General features: G+C 41.8%; 1 long non-coding RNA gene across 8 annotated transcripts in view; it reads right to left on the bottom strand.

The window, feature by feature from the left end:
• Positions 1-271: 271 nt before the first annotated feature.
• Positions 272-14,469, bottom strand: part of LOC130456078 (uncharacterized) — a 467,206-nt gene continuing 453,008 nt past the window's right edge. For all 8 annotated transcript variants that reach the window (XR_008914360.1, XR_008914362.1, XR_008914363.1 and 5 more), the window contains 3 exons: positions 13,807-13,922; positions 7,497-7,612; positions 272-768 (listed from right to left, as the gene is read on the bottom strand). This is a non-coding gene — a long non-coding RNA (uncharacterized LOC130456078). The remainder of the gene's footprint in view (positions 769-7,496; positions 7,613-13,806; positions 13,923-14,469) is intronic.

Raw genomic sequence — 14,469 nt, 5'->3', positions numbered from 1 at the left:
AAAAGCAATAAGATAAGAATTGCTGAATAAAGAAAAAAATAAAAGGCTGGATAGGAAAGTTTGAGAATGATCAATTGTCTAGACTTGGTTTCGGTATTCCGCTGTTTCAAGATTTTGGATTTCTTCCTTGGCCTCAGCTGTGATTTTCCTCCCTGATGAGACTACATCATTTCTTTGAATGGCACCCAGGATGATTGTTGCGGGGTTCAGAGATGCACCCCTGGAGCTCGGGAGGGATACCATTGGCAAGAATGCAAGAATGAAACTTGGCTTCAAAAGAAAAAGAGACATTTTATTGATTTGGAAAGTCATGTTGAATGTGGTCAGGAGGCAGCCGAGGTGGAACAACATGGGTGCAAAGGCTGCTCCTTGGAAGGACAGCAAGACAGCATGCCTTCATGCTGCGGATTAGCTATCATTTGACAGCACTGAGGAAAGGACCCAGAAACAAGGGGTTTGGGCAGGAGGTTTGCGCCCAGGCCATGGGGCTGGTTCTTGGCATCTGCAGCATAATGGAAGGGGTGTTTCTCTTTGGCCATCTGATTCAAAGGGTAAAGAAGAGTGAGTAGAAGCAGTGAAAGGTGGGGCTGCAGCTGAGGAACAGCTCAACTGCAACAGCCACTCACCTCACTGGCCAAAGTAGAGGTCTGCCACTCCCCCTCCAATCTTGAACCAAATACATCTTCTGAGCCACCTGAACATCACAGGGACACCATCACATGGTTTGCTTGCCAACAACCACTTATTCCGATATTTTTGCATGGAAACCTGAGAAGGAGAATGGGAAAGATCGAGTGACTGATAAGTTAGATAGAGGGATAGACCAATGGACAGACGGATTGACAAACATTGAAGATCGATTAATAAACAGATACACACATAGATAGGTACATACATACATACCTATATAGAGATAGATACCCAGAGCCGTCTAATGGGCAGACAGATAGACAGACTGACAGATACATAGAGAGGAAGGCAATAAGACAGAAGAACAGATAAACAAAGCTCTCTCTCTGTCAGTCGTCCTGTCTGTCGGTCCCCTTGTCCATCTCTCAGTCTACATGGATATAGAGCTAGAGATAGCTTTGCTCTTCTTAGGTTGTGGCCTGAGGAACTTCATCCCCCAGTGTGAGCGAGGGGTCCCTCCCCCATCATTCCTGGTTGGGACTGGTCTTGAATTGGACCAATTCTAGGCTGGGTGAGGAATGATGCTCCCTACTTTACTGTGCGTGATTGCTAATGAGATGGACCAATTCTGTGCTCAGGAGGGACCATGGGCATTGTCCCTCCCCCCCCACGAGATTGGTCCAATTTCGGACCAATCTCAAGACAGGACTCAAAAGGGAAGGATTCCTGGGGCACAATGGGGCTTGTAGTTCCCCAGGCTGTCACAACACTTGCAAACCCACAAAAGAAACACAGACAGGCTGACAGATGTACCAACCAGTAGGCGAATAAGCAGAATAACACATCAAATAATCTGTCTGTCGGTCCTTCTGTCTGTCTAGCTGTCTATCTCTCCATCTAAATAGATTTATAGAGAGAGATCATGTGGGTTTTCAATGGTTGTGGCCTACAGGGCTACATCTCCCATTGTGCTCCAGTGGTCCCTACCTCTTATTTCCCGTGAAAGATTGGTCTTGAATTTGACCAATCCTCTGCTGGGCAAGAGATGATGCCCATTTTCCTTTCATGGGATTGGTCTTTATTTGAACCAATCCCATGCAAAGGAGGGACCATAGACATAGTCCATCCCCAAACACAGGATTGGTCCAATCCAAGACAAATCCCAAGCCAGGATTCAAAAGGGACTGATTCCTGGGGCACAATGGGACTTGTAGTTCCCCAGGATGTCACAACACTTTAAAACACACAAAGAACATACACACAGACTGATCCATGCACAAACAAGCAGGCAGATAGATACATAGACTACACCCAAAGATACACAAAGACAAAGATAGACAGATAGACAGACAGACAGACAGATAGATAGATAGATAGACAGACAGACAGACAGACAGACAGTTAGATAGATAAATAGATAGATAGATAGATAGATAGATAGATAGATAGATAGATAGATAGATAGATAGATAGATAGATATAGAGAGAGGGTTATGGCCTAGGGGACTACATCTTCCAGCGTGCTCCAGGTGTCTCTCCCCCTTATTTCCAGTGAGAGATTGGTTCTGAATTGGACCAATCCTACGCTGGGGAAGGGATGATGCTTATTATTTCCTTTCATAGGATTGGTCTTGAAATAGACCAATCCCATGCTAAGGAGGGACCATGGACAATGACCCTTCCCCAATGCAGGATTGGTCCATTGCTAGACCAATACCAATCGAGGACTCAAAGGGGTGGGACGCCTTGAGCACACTGGGTATTGTAGTTCCCCAGGATGTCACAACACTTTAAAACACACAAAGGACATACACATAGATCGATCCATGCAGAAATAAGCAGGCAGATAGATAGATAGACTACACCGATAGCTACACATAGAGATAGATAGATAGATAGATAGATAGATAGATAGATAGATAGATAGATAGATAGATAGATAGATAGATATAGAGAGAGGGTTGTGGCCTAGGGGACTACATCTTCCAGCGTGCTCCAGGTGTCTCTCCCCCTTATTTCCAGTGAGAGATTGGTTCTGAATTGGACCAATCCTATGCTGGGCAAGGGATGATGCTTATTATTTCCTTTCATAGGATTGGTCTTGAAATAGACCAATCCCATGCTAAGGAGGGACCATGGACAATGACCCTTCCCCAATGCAGGATTGGTCCATTGCTAGACCAATACCAATCGAGGACTCAAAGGGGTGGGACGCCTTGAGCACACTGGGTATTGTAGTTCCCCAGGATGTCACAACACTTTAAAACACACAAAGGACATACACATAGATCGATCCATGCAGAAATAAGCAGGCAGATAGATAGATAGACTACACCGATAGCTACACATAGAGATAGATAGATAGATAGATAGATAGATAGATAGATAGATAGATAGATAGATAGATAGATAAATGTATGCATACATACATACACAGAAGGGACTGGCTGTCAGACAGATGGATGAAGTTCCCAAAATTCTTTTCTTCTTTAAACTGTCCAATCTGGTGCTATTGCCTTATCCAGGGGTCAGTGTCCAGAGCAACCAGAGTTCAGTCCTGGGACTCTGTGTAGCATTGTGTCACCCAGTTCTGTGTAGAGCCTTACTCTCACACTGACCCTCCTTTCCTTGACTAAAGAGTGAGTTCTCTGACTATTTAATAGTTTTGTGTTTTTATAAGTCAACAGTAGTTAGATTCATAGAGAGATACATAAATGGATACATAAAAACACACAGAGATATACAGCCAAACCGGACTGATGGGCAGAGATAGAGACAGACTCATTAAATACAAAGACAGGCAGAAAGATAGTTATATAGACTATACAGACAGAAACACTAAGACATAGATACATAGTTAGTTAGATAGATAGATAGATAGATAGATAGATAGATAGATAGATAGATAGATAGATAGATAGATAGATAGATAGATAGATTTGTACATGCATCCATAAAGACATGGAAACATAGATATAGCCAGGTGTGACATGCAGACAGAAGGACAGGCTGATAGACACACAGACAGGCAGGCAGATAGACAAAATGACAGAGAGACTAGTCAATATGTCAGTCTTTCTGTATGTCTGTCAATCCGTCTGTCTCTGTCTGTCAGTCTGTCTATATATCAATCTATAGATCTAACTGTATCAATCTATCTATCTATCTATCTATATTGCAGTCTATCCGTATCTGTTTCTCTATCCATCTGCCTGACTTTCTGTGTATCCCTGTCTGTCTGTCTCTCCATTCTATCTTCCCTCGGTCTGTCCTTCCATCTATCTGTCTCTGTCTGTCTTTGTTTTACTCTCTGATATTCTCATGTTCTATTAATCTTTCAATGTCTCTGACTATCTCTCATTCTGTCTGTTTGTGTTTCTATGTCTTTTTGTTTTATCTTCCTATCTATTTATCTCTCGATCTGTCTGTCTGCCTGCCTGTCTATCTCTCTTTCTGTGTTTGACTATGTGTCTCTCTATGTGCTATCTCTATATCCATCCATCTGACCACCTATCTATCTGAGTACCCATCTGCCAGTCGGCCTGCCTATCTGTCTTTCTGTTTGTCTGTCTCTATCTCTCTGGATTCCCATGGGATCAGGTAACAAGTACAAACTTTGGGGTCTCCAACCTACAAGCTCCTCCACAAACCAGAACCATATAGGCCACAAGTTTGGGCTTTCTGGATTCCAGTTTGATGATAGGAAAGCCGGGAAGGCCATTGACTTTTGACATTCCCTCAGACAGGGGAATAGGGAGATTGCTGTGACAGCAAAAGTGTGTTCAAACATTTTAACTTTGACTTTTCAAGATAGGAATCACAGTGGTGTCAATGAAGAAAACACATTCTGCATCTTGCTTTCCTTTAATTTTTAGAGCTGTTCAATAAATAACCAGATAAACAACATACAGTGAATCACACGGGATTTTAATAGTTTGTGCTATGATATTCATCATGTGTCAAACTGCAAGGAATTCTGTTTCTTAAAAAAACCATACTGTGCCTGCATTAATGGCCACCATTGGCAAGTATAGCTCCAGCTTTTCCTAAAGGAATGAAGTGAATGTATTCACAGCAGAAGCAATAAGGTATGTCAACATGGAATCTAGAAACCCCAAACCTGGGGCCTAGTGGACTCTGGTGAACCCTAGGTTTAAGAGGAGCTTGTAGGTTGGAGACCCCAAAGATTGTACTTGTTCCCTGTTCTCATGGGAATCTACACTGAAGGGAATCCCAGGCATACAGTTTCAGACTTAGTGGGGGATCCTCAGCTGAATACCAGTCCTACTTAAGTAGTCTCCCCTACTGTATCAAGAGACCCTTTTCCAAGAAGATCCACACCTGGCAGGGACCATTCTTCAGTATCCATTGTAAGCAGCCCCCTCTCTTAGACCCTAGCCTTTGGCTAGGATTCCTTTCCTAGGCTTGATTGTATCGTGTCAGTGATTTCCTTTGTAGCTACACCATTGTCACTGATCTTTCCCTGCTCCTGGATTTCCCCCATGTGGTAGAGAGGTTCCCCAAATTCTTTTGTTCCTTGGAGTTGTCACCTAGCCTGGTGGCCCGCCCAGGGATAACATCCTCAGAGTCCAGGGTTTATGCCCTGTAAAAGTTGTGGCACCAGGCTCTCAGTAAAGAATTCAATACGGGACTTACCCCTATCTTCATTCAATACTTGGTTTTTCAGACTATTTGAGAGTTCTGTGTTATTTTCAAGATAACAAATGGCAAGCCAGCCCGGATGCCCTAGTTATGGCTGCCTAAACCTATAGCCAGATTGACAACCAGAAGTGATGTATACACAAGAAGCCATTGAGCTCAGTCAGGAATCTGCTGGGTGGGTTCGTTTAGGTAATTCAAACTCACGGGAAAGGAAACTCTATTAATCAGGAACCAAGGAGACAGTCTCATTTCCAAACATTCTACAGCCTACATCCCAATGGGAATGCTGCCAAGTTCTTGTTCACATATGGACATAGTCATATATACATGATATATGATGGACCACTTACCTGGAATGTTAGAAAGTGTGTGGAGCATCAATCAAATCTGGTTCCAAGGTAAGTCGGCCAAAATGGAGCCCGGGACAACCTGACCACAAGCTCCACCATTTATTAAGTTTTGTGTGTGATTGAGTGTTGGTACCTGTGTATGTGAGTGAAGCAGTATTTCTAGGAGAAGGAAGAGCGCGGATAGTATAGGGGACATGCGTGAATGGTTGGCTGAAAGCATTGAATGGGAAGCTTGAGTTGGAGTGTGAGAGTCAGAGTGTTCGCTAGAGGGTCTGTGTAATGGCTTTAAGGCTATTAAAACAGAGAAAGTGTCTTCTTGAATTGAAATGTCAGGGGTTAAATTCAAACGAGTTATCAGATTTGGTTTATGAAAGAGCTTCTCCTAGAAGCTGAAGAACTTAAGCCCTCCATTTCTTCTCAATGTTCTGTGGGGTTTGGGCTACACTGTATGTCTAGTGGATTTCCTTTAAATGTAGGTGATAGAAACGTTAGCAAATAATGTCTATTAAGCAGTCTTACAACAGTTCATTCCTCCGAAAAGCTAGAGAAAAGGGCAGGAGCTGGCCATCTGCACAGGGGATTATGGAACAGAAGGCCAAAAGAGGACCAGAAATTCTTGACTTTTTAGTCTAATCTTTTCTTCCCAAGTTTAGCTAGGACTAATGTGTGAAATCGTATATATCAACCTCAGTGAATATTGAGTATTGCCAATGAGAAGCATTTTAATCGAGGTATTAACTTCGTTATTTGAATGCAGACATTACACATTTTTTGTCAAGTTGGTATTTGTTTTCAAATGGCAGGAGTGGTTTTTTCACATTACCGTGTCTGTGTGTGTGTGTGTGTGTGTGTGTGTGAGATCTCTGGAGTAAAGAAAGTTCATTTGAGGATGGGCAAATACGGTCCTTACTATCTTTCAATCGTTGTCAAAGGACACAAAATATGGGGGGAAAGTCTTTGATTTAAATGCTTAGGAAACCCTGAACAGTTTTTAATTGAGCCTCAAATTTCCTCTCTAGGAGCAGCTTTAGCCATAGACCAAAGTGCTTTGAGGCAAGGAGAAGAGAAAGACAAATTGGCAGCCCAAAGGAAATTAGAGTAAAAAATGAAAAAAGGGAAGGGAATAGTAGAGGTGTTCCTAGTTGGAGGAAATTTTGAACCTCTTCCTTAGTAACCCTAAGTTTTGTTTTTGGAGAGAAAATGTTACCAGTTTGAGTTTTTGAGAAAGGAAAAGCTTTATCTACAATAACCTGATTTGGGGCATTTTGAAGGTCAATTTCCAGAGTGCAACCATTTCAATAGATAAGTTTTTGTTTGAAAAGACCAGGGAATAAGGAGAACTAATTTTCCTTTTGAAGTGGAGAAAACTGATGGTTTTGTGTGCATTATTTCTGATGATCTTTGGCACATGACTACTAAAGAAAGAGACCTGGGAAATTCCTAAGACATTTCTATGAATGCCCTGGGATTTTACCCCTCCCTCCCCCAGTTCTGGTATGGGGGTGAAGAGATAAAAACCTATGAAAGGGAAGATTTGCCTGAAGAGGTTTCATAGGAGCCAAAAGCCTAGACCAGAATTTACTGCAGCCCAGAAACTGAAGTATTACTCAAGGTGACATCTTTAAGAGATATACGAAGGAGTCCCCAACGTACGGAATCTGGAGAAGGATTGTTTCCTATCCTTTTCATTGACTTGAGAAATAATTCTACAGCAGAGGGAAAACTAGTTATTTGATCTCCCCTGAGAATTCTATTTACCTGGAGCCAAGGCCCATTAAGTAGAGAACCTAGAAAGGACAGACTTAGTCCCCATTTTGAGTTGAAGGAGGAAAGTTGAAAATAGGAGCACTTTACCTCATTAGGAGGATGGAACAGAACATCTGTCCATTGGAGAAGTCACAGCAAAGATTCCAGAGTGCTGGGTTGTCTCAAAGTCGAATCAGAAGATGTTAGGAAAGAAATGATGGAGCCTAGAAGGAATTGGTAGTAAGAAAGATAATCTTAGCATGGCGAGAGAGAATTGAGATCTATAGGTGAATTCTTTGGAAAGATCATGGGGAAAATAAATGCTATGGAGGAAAATGGGTTAGGATACAGTCACAAGGGCCAATGGAAGGGCTGAGGAATGGCTTAGCTAAGTTTCTATCAAGTTCTACAGCTGACTGCTGATCTTTACCAACTTATACCTGACATTTGTATTCAAATTAGGGAGCTTTTCTCCCCTATTGTAAGTTACTTCCCACTTTTCTCCTGTTTGATCAAATGTTCTGTCATCCTATGATGAAATCCTCAGAAAGGCAAGGGCTAAGATATGGGGCTTATTTTAACAATCATTTTGGTCTACGGACTAGCATGATTATATTTGTTCAGGAGTTAAAGGGGAATGAAAACAGTTTTTTATCCCGAACATCCCCACGTCCCCAAAATTAGATTGGGAGGGTGTGTATGTGTGTGTGTGGGGGGGGTAGTGGGTGTGGGTATGGGTGTGTATTTGTGTGTCTGTGTGCTTGTTTGAAACTTTTAAATATGAATTTCAACATTGATTTGAAGGTGAAATTGTGGTTAAAGTTTTGAGTTTTTCTGACTATTTGATAGTTTGGCATTATTTCCAAGTTAACGAGTTGAAGGATGTTACTTTTGAATGAACAATTATAGAGAAATTCACAGTTTATAAGATTCCAGCCCTAGGAAGAGGATTCTCCATTTTACCTAGCACATTTGCAAAATTAAATGGCCAAGACTGATGCTGTACATGGAATGTTGCAACTTGCATTCTTGCTATTGGGTTTAGACAGACATCAATATTTTAAAACACAAATGACATACACAGAGATTGAGAGATGCACAAACAGGCAGGCAGATAGATACATAAACTACACCGATAGGAACACAAAGGCATAGATAGATCGATAGATACATCGATAGATACATTGATTGATAGATAGATAGATAGATAGAAAGATAGATAGATAGATAGATACATAGATACATAGATAGATACATAGATACATAGATACATAGAGATAAGCAGAAGAGACTGGCTGGCAGACAGATAGATAGATATACATACAGACAGGCAGAGAGATACATAGAGGGCAGAAAGAGTCACCCAGAAAATATAGAAATATTGGTAGACAGAGAGCACACAGATAGACAGATATAAAAGAGAGAGAAGAGAGAGAGAGAGAGAGAGAGAGAGAGAGAGAGAGAGAGAGAGAGAGAGAGAGAGAGAGAGAGAGAGACCAAGCAAAGAACAGACATGGACAGAAGGACAATCATAAAGAAAGAATTACATATATAGACAGAGAGATAGATATACAAACAGAGTGTAAACATGGAATCTGGAAAATTCAAACGTGTAGCATAGTAAGATCAGAAGTACCCCAAGGTTAGGACTAGCTTCTAAATTGAAGACTCAAAGTTTGTACTTGTTCCCTGTTTCTGTGAGAATCCACCCAGAAGGGAACCTCAGGGTAGCAGGTTCAGACTGAGTAATGGAGTCTCAAGTGATTGCTAATACTACTTGCATGGGACTAAGCAGATGGTAAGGACCCCATTTATTTTAGGTAGTCTCCCCTGTGGGGTCAGAGATGTTTCCCCAAGTAAATCCCCACCTGATCAGGGACCATCCTTTAGTCTCCACTGTCAGCAGCCCTTTCCCTTACACCCTCTCCTCAAGCTATGATTCTTTTCCCAAGCTTCATTGGATGCTGTCAGTAGAGTTTGAACACTCCCATTTTCTTTGTAGCTTGAGCAAAGTCAATCATCTTTCCCTGCCCCTGGATTTCCCCCAAATGGTGGAGAAGTTCCCCAAATTCTTTTCTTCTTTAAACTGTCCAATCTGGTGCTATTGCCTTTCCCAGGGGTCAGTGTCCAGAGCCACCAGAGTTCAGTCCTGGCACTCTCCGTAGCCTTGTGGCGCCCAGCTCTGTCTAGAGCCCTACTGTCACACTGACCCGCTTTTCCTTGACTAAAGAGTTAGTTTATTGACTATTTAATACTTTTGTGTTTTTACAAGTCAACAATAGTTAGATACATAGAGAGATACACAGATACATAGAGAGATACATAAACAGATACATAAAAACACACAAAATGATATATAGCCAGACCTGACTGACTGGCAGAAATACAGACAGATTCATAAGCTACACAGACAGTCAGATAGATAGATAGATTCGTATATACATCCATAAAGACATGGAAACATAGATATAGCCAGATGGTACTTATAGACAGAAGGACAGGCTGATAGACACACAGACAGGCAGGCAGATAGACAAAAAGGCAGAGAAACTAGTCCATCTCTTAGTCCTTCTGTATGTCTGTCGATCCACCTATCTGTGTCTCTCACTCTGTTTTTCTCTCATTCTCTCTCTATATCAATCTATTGATCTAGCTGTATCTATCTATCTTTATTGCTATCTGTCTATCCCTGTCTACCTGTCTATCCATCTGCCTGAATTTCTGTGTCTCTCTCAGTTTGTCTGTCTCACCATTCCATCTTCCCTTGATCTATCCTTCCATCTAGCTGTCTCTATCTGTCCCTTTGTATCACTCTCAGATATTCTGATGTTTTTTAATCTTTCAATGTCTCTGTCATTCTGTCTGTGTTTCTATGTCTTTTCGTTCTATCGTCCTATCTATTTATCTCGATCTGTCTGCCTGCCTGCCTGTCTATCTCTCTGTCTCTGTATGACTATGTGTCTCTCTATGTGCTATCTCTATATCCATCTATCTGCAATCCTACCTATCTGACTACCCATCTGCCAGTCGGCCTGCCTATCGGTCTTTCTATCTGTCTGTCTCTATCTCTCTGGATTCTCACGGGATCAGGAAACAGGTACAAACTTTGGTGTCTCCAACCCACAAGCTCCTCCGGAAACCCAGGCTACTCCAGATCCCTCTAGGCCACAAGTCTGAGGCTTCTTGATTCCAGGTTGACAATAGGAACACCTGGAAGTCCATTGACCTTTGATATATCCTCAGAGAGGGGATTGGAGAGATTGGTGTGAGAGCAAAAGTTTGTTCTAAAATTTTAACTCTGTCTTTGCAAGATAGGATAGGATTCACGGTGGTGGCAATCAAGAGAACACGTTATGCATCTTACATTCCTGTAATTTTTACAGCTGTGTAACAAATAACCAGATAAATAACAGACAATGAATCATATGGCATTTTATTAGTCTGTGCTATGATCTTCATTATGTGTCAAACTGCAAGCAATTCTTTTTCCTACAAAAAACCATACTTTGCCTCCATTAACGGCCACCATTGCCAAATACAGCTAGTGCGTCTCTTGATTTAATGCAGTGAATGTATTCACAGCATCAGCAATAAGGTGTGTCAACATGGAATCTTGAAACCACAAACTTGGGGCCTAGTGGGATCTGGTGACTCCCAGGTTTCAGGAAGAGCTTGTAGGTTGGAGACTCCAAAGATTGTACTTGTTCCCTGTTCCCATGGGAACCCACCCTGAAGGGAATCCCAGGTGAACAGGTACAGACTGAGTGGGGGACCCACAGGTGAATGACAATCCTCGTTAGGTATTCTCCCCTACTGTATCAAGAGACCTTTTCCCAAGAAGATCCACACCAGGCAGATACCATTTTTCAGTATCCTTTGTAAGCAGCCCCCTCTCTTGTCCCTAAACTTTGGCTAAGATACCTTTCCTAAGTTTCACTGTATCTTGTCAGTGATTTCCTTTGTAGATACAGCATTGTCACTCATCTTTCCCTGCTCCTGGATTTCATCCATATGGTAGAGAGGTTCCCCCAAATTCTTTTGTTCCTAGGAGTTCTCACCTAGCCTGGTGGCCCTCTCAGGGATAACATCCCCAGAATCCAGGGTTTATGCCTTTTATACAATGTGGGATTTATCCTTATGCTGATTCAAGACTTGGTTTTCAGACTATTTGAGAGTTCTGTGTTATTTCCAAGTCAACAAAGGGAGAGCCAGCCCAAATGCCCAAGTTTTGGCTGCGTAAACCTCTAGCCAGTTTGACCATCAGATATGAGGTACACGCAAGAATCCATTGAGTACAGTCAGGAATCAGCTGTGTGGTTTCGGATAGGTAAGCCAAACTCTCGGCAAAGGAACCTCTCTTTAATCAGGCAACAACTAGGCAATCGCATTAAGTGCATGCCCCAGCTTATACCCTAGTGGGCTTGCTGCCAAGTAAATGTTCACATCTGGACATAATTATATATGTGATATATGAAGGACCAGGTACCTGGGAATTTTAGAAGGAGTGTTCAACATCAATCGAAACTGTTTCCAAGGTACATTGGCCAAAATGGAGCCTAGTTCAATCTTACCAGAAGCTCCACCATTGACTAAGTTTTGTGTGTGACTGAGTGTTGGTACCTGTGTAGGTGAGTGAAGCAGTATTTCCTGTAGAAGGAAGAGCGACGATAGTATAGGTGACATGCATGTATGTTTGGCTGAAAGCTTTGAATGGGAAGCTAGAGTTGGAGTGTGAGAGCCAGAGTGTTCACTACTGCCTCTGAGTAACTGCTTTAAGGCTACTATAATAGAGAAAGTTTCTGCATGAATTTAAACGTCAGGGCTTAGGGTCTAAAGAGTTATCAAATTTGATGTATGAAAGAGCTTCTCAAGGAAGCTGAAGAACTTGAGTTCTCCGTTTCTTCTCAATGTTCCGTGCGGTTTGGGCTATACCGTATGTCTAATGGATCTCTTTTACATGCAGGTGATAGAAACGTTAGCAAATAATTTCTATCAAGTTGTGTTACAACAGTTCTTTCCTCTGAAAAGCTAGAGACAAGGGCAGGAGCTGGCCATCTGCGCAGGGGATTATGAAACAGAAGGCCAAAGGAGGTCCTGAAGTTCTTGACTTACAGTCTAATCTTTTCTTCCCAAGTTTAGCTAGGACTAATGTGTGAAATCGTGGAATCAAGTGCAGTAAATATTGAGTATTGCTAATAAGATGCATTGTCCTCGAGGTATTAAGTTGGTTATTTGTATGCAGTCATTTCACATTTTTATCAAGCTGGTATTTGTTTTCAAAGAGTTAGGGTTAATTTTTTCAGATTACCGTGCGTGTGTGTGTATGTGTGTATGTGTGTGTGTGTGTGTGTGTGTGTGTGTGTGTGTGTGTGTGTGTGTGTGTGTGTGTGTGTGTGTGTCAGGGTGAGGGTGAGTGATTTGTGGAGTAAAAAAAATTTCATTTGCGGAAGGGTAACTACGGACCTTACTGGTCCTTCAACTGCTGTTAAAGAACACGAAATATGGGGGGGAAAACGTTGTTTTAAAAGCCAATGAAACTGAATATTTTTTAATTGAGCCACAAACTTCCTCTCTAGGATCAGCTTTAGTCATAGGCGAACGTCCTTTGACGCAAGGTGAAGAGAAAGGCAAATTGGCAGCCCAAAGGAAATTGGAGTAAAAAAAGAAAAAGAGAATGAATAGTAGAGGTGTTCCTAGTTAGAGGTAATTTTGAACCTTTTCCTTCAGAACCCTAAATGTTGTTTTTGGAGAGGAAATGTTAGGAGTTTGAGTTTTTGAAAAAAGAAAAGCATCATCAACTATTACCTGATTTGGGGCATTTTGAAGGTCAATTTCCCGAGTGCAACCATTCCAATAGATAAATTTTTGCTTGAAAAGACCAGGGAATAAGGAGAACTAATTTTCCTTTTGAAGTAGAGAGAACTAATGGTTTTGTGCGCATTATTTCTGATGATCATTGGCACATGACCTCAAATAGAGAAAGGAATTCCCCACCTGGGAAACTCCTAAGACATTTCTAGTAACACCCTGGATTTCCCCCCCACACACACAGTTCTGGAAGAGGGGTGAAGATATGAAAACCTATGAAAGTGAAGATTTCCCTCAGGATGTTTCTTAGGATGCAAAATCCTGGACCAGGTTTTCCTGCAGGCCAGAATCTGAAGAACTGCTCAAGGAGACATCTTTAGGAGAAATCCAAAGGAGATCCCACGATACGGAATCCAGAGAAGGATTGTGTCCTGTCATTTTAATTGATGTGAGAAATACTTCTGCAGCAGAGGGAAGAACTGCTCATTTGGTTTCCCCTGAGAATTCTATTTACCTGGAGCCAAGGCTCTTTAACTAGAGAACCTAGAAAGGACTGAGTTAGTCCCCAGACTGAGTTGAAGAAGGAAAGTTGAAAATAGGAGCATTTTACCTTGTTAAGAGGATGGAAAGGAACATCTGTCCATTGGAGAAGTTGCAGCAAAGATTCCAGAGTGCTGGGTTGTCTCAAAGTCGAATCAGAAGACGTTAGGAAAGAAATCATGAAGCCTAGAAAGAATTGGTAGTAAGAAAGATAATCTTAGCATGGCGAGAGAGATTTGCAATCTATAGGTGAATTCTATGGGAGGATCGTGGGGAAAAGAAATGCTATGGGGGAAAATGGGTTAGGATACAGTCACAAGGGCCAATGGAAGGACTGAGGATTGGCTCAGATAAGTGTCTGTCAAGCTCTACAGCTGACTGCTGATCATTACCAACTTATACCTGACATTCTTTTTCCAAATTAGGGAGCTTTTCTCCCCCATTTTAAGTTATTTCTCACTTTTCTCTTGTTAAAACAAATATTCTGTCATCCTATGATGAAATCCTCAGAGAGGCAAGACTTAGAATAAGGGGATTAATTTAGCAATCATTTTGATCTACAGACTTGCATGATTAATTTTTTTCAGGAGTTAAAGGGGAATGAAAGCAGTTTTCCAATCCCTCGCTTCTGAACCTCCCCAAAGTTAGGTTGGGAGGGGGTGTGTGTGTGCGCGCGCGTGAGTGTGTATGAGTATCACATTTCTAATCTGGAGAATTTTTGAGCTAATTTCAA

The sequence above is a fragment of the Monodelphis domestica genome, chromosome X, assembly GCF_027887165.1.
Source record: "Monodelphis domestica isolate mMonDom1 chromosome X, mMonDom1.pri, whole genome shotgun sequence".
Classification (NCBI taxonomy): Eukaryota; Metazoa; Chordata; class Mammalia; order Didelphimorphia; family Didelphidae; genus Monodelphis; species Monodelphis domestica.
Note: the sequence above shows the minus strand (reverse complement) of the source record. Positions and strands in the feature narration are given on the sequence as shown.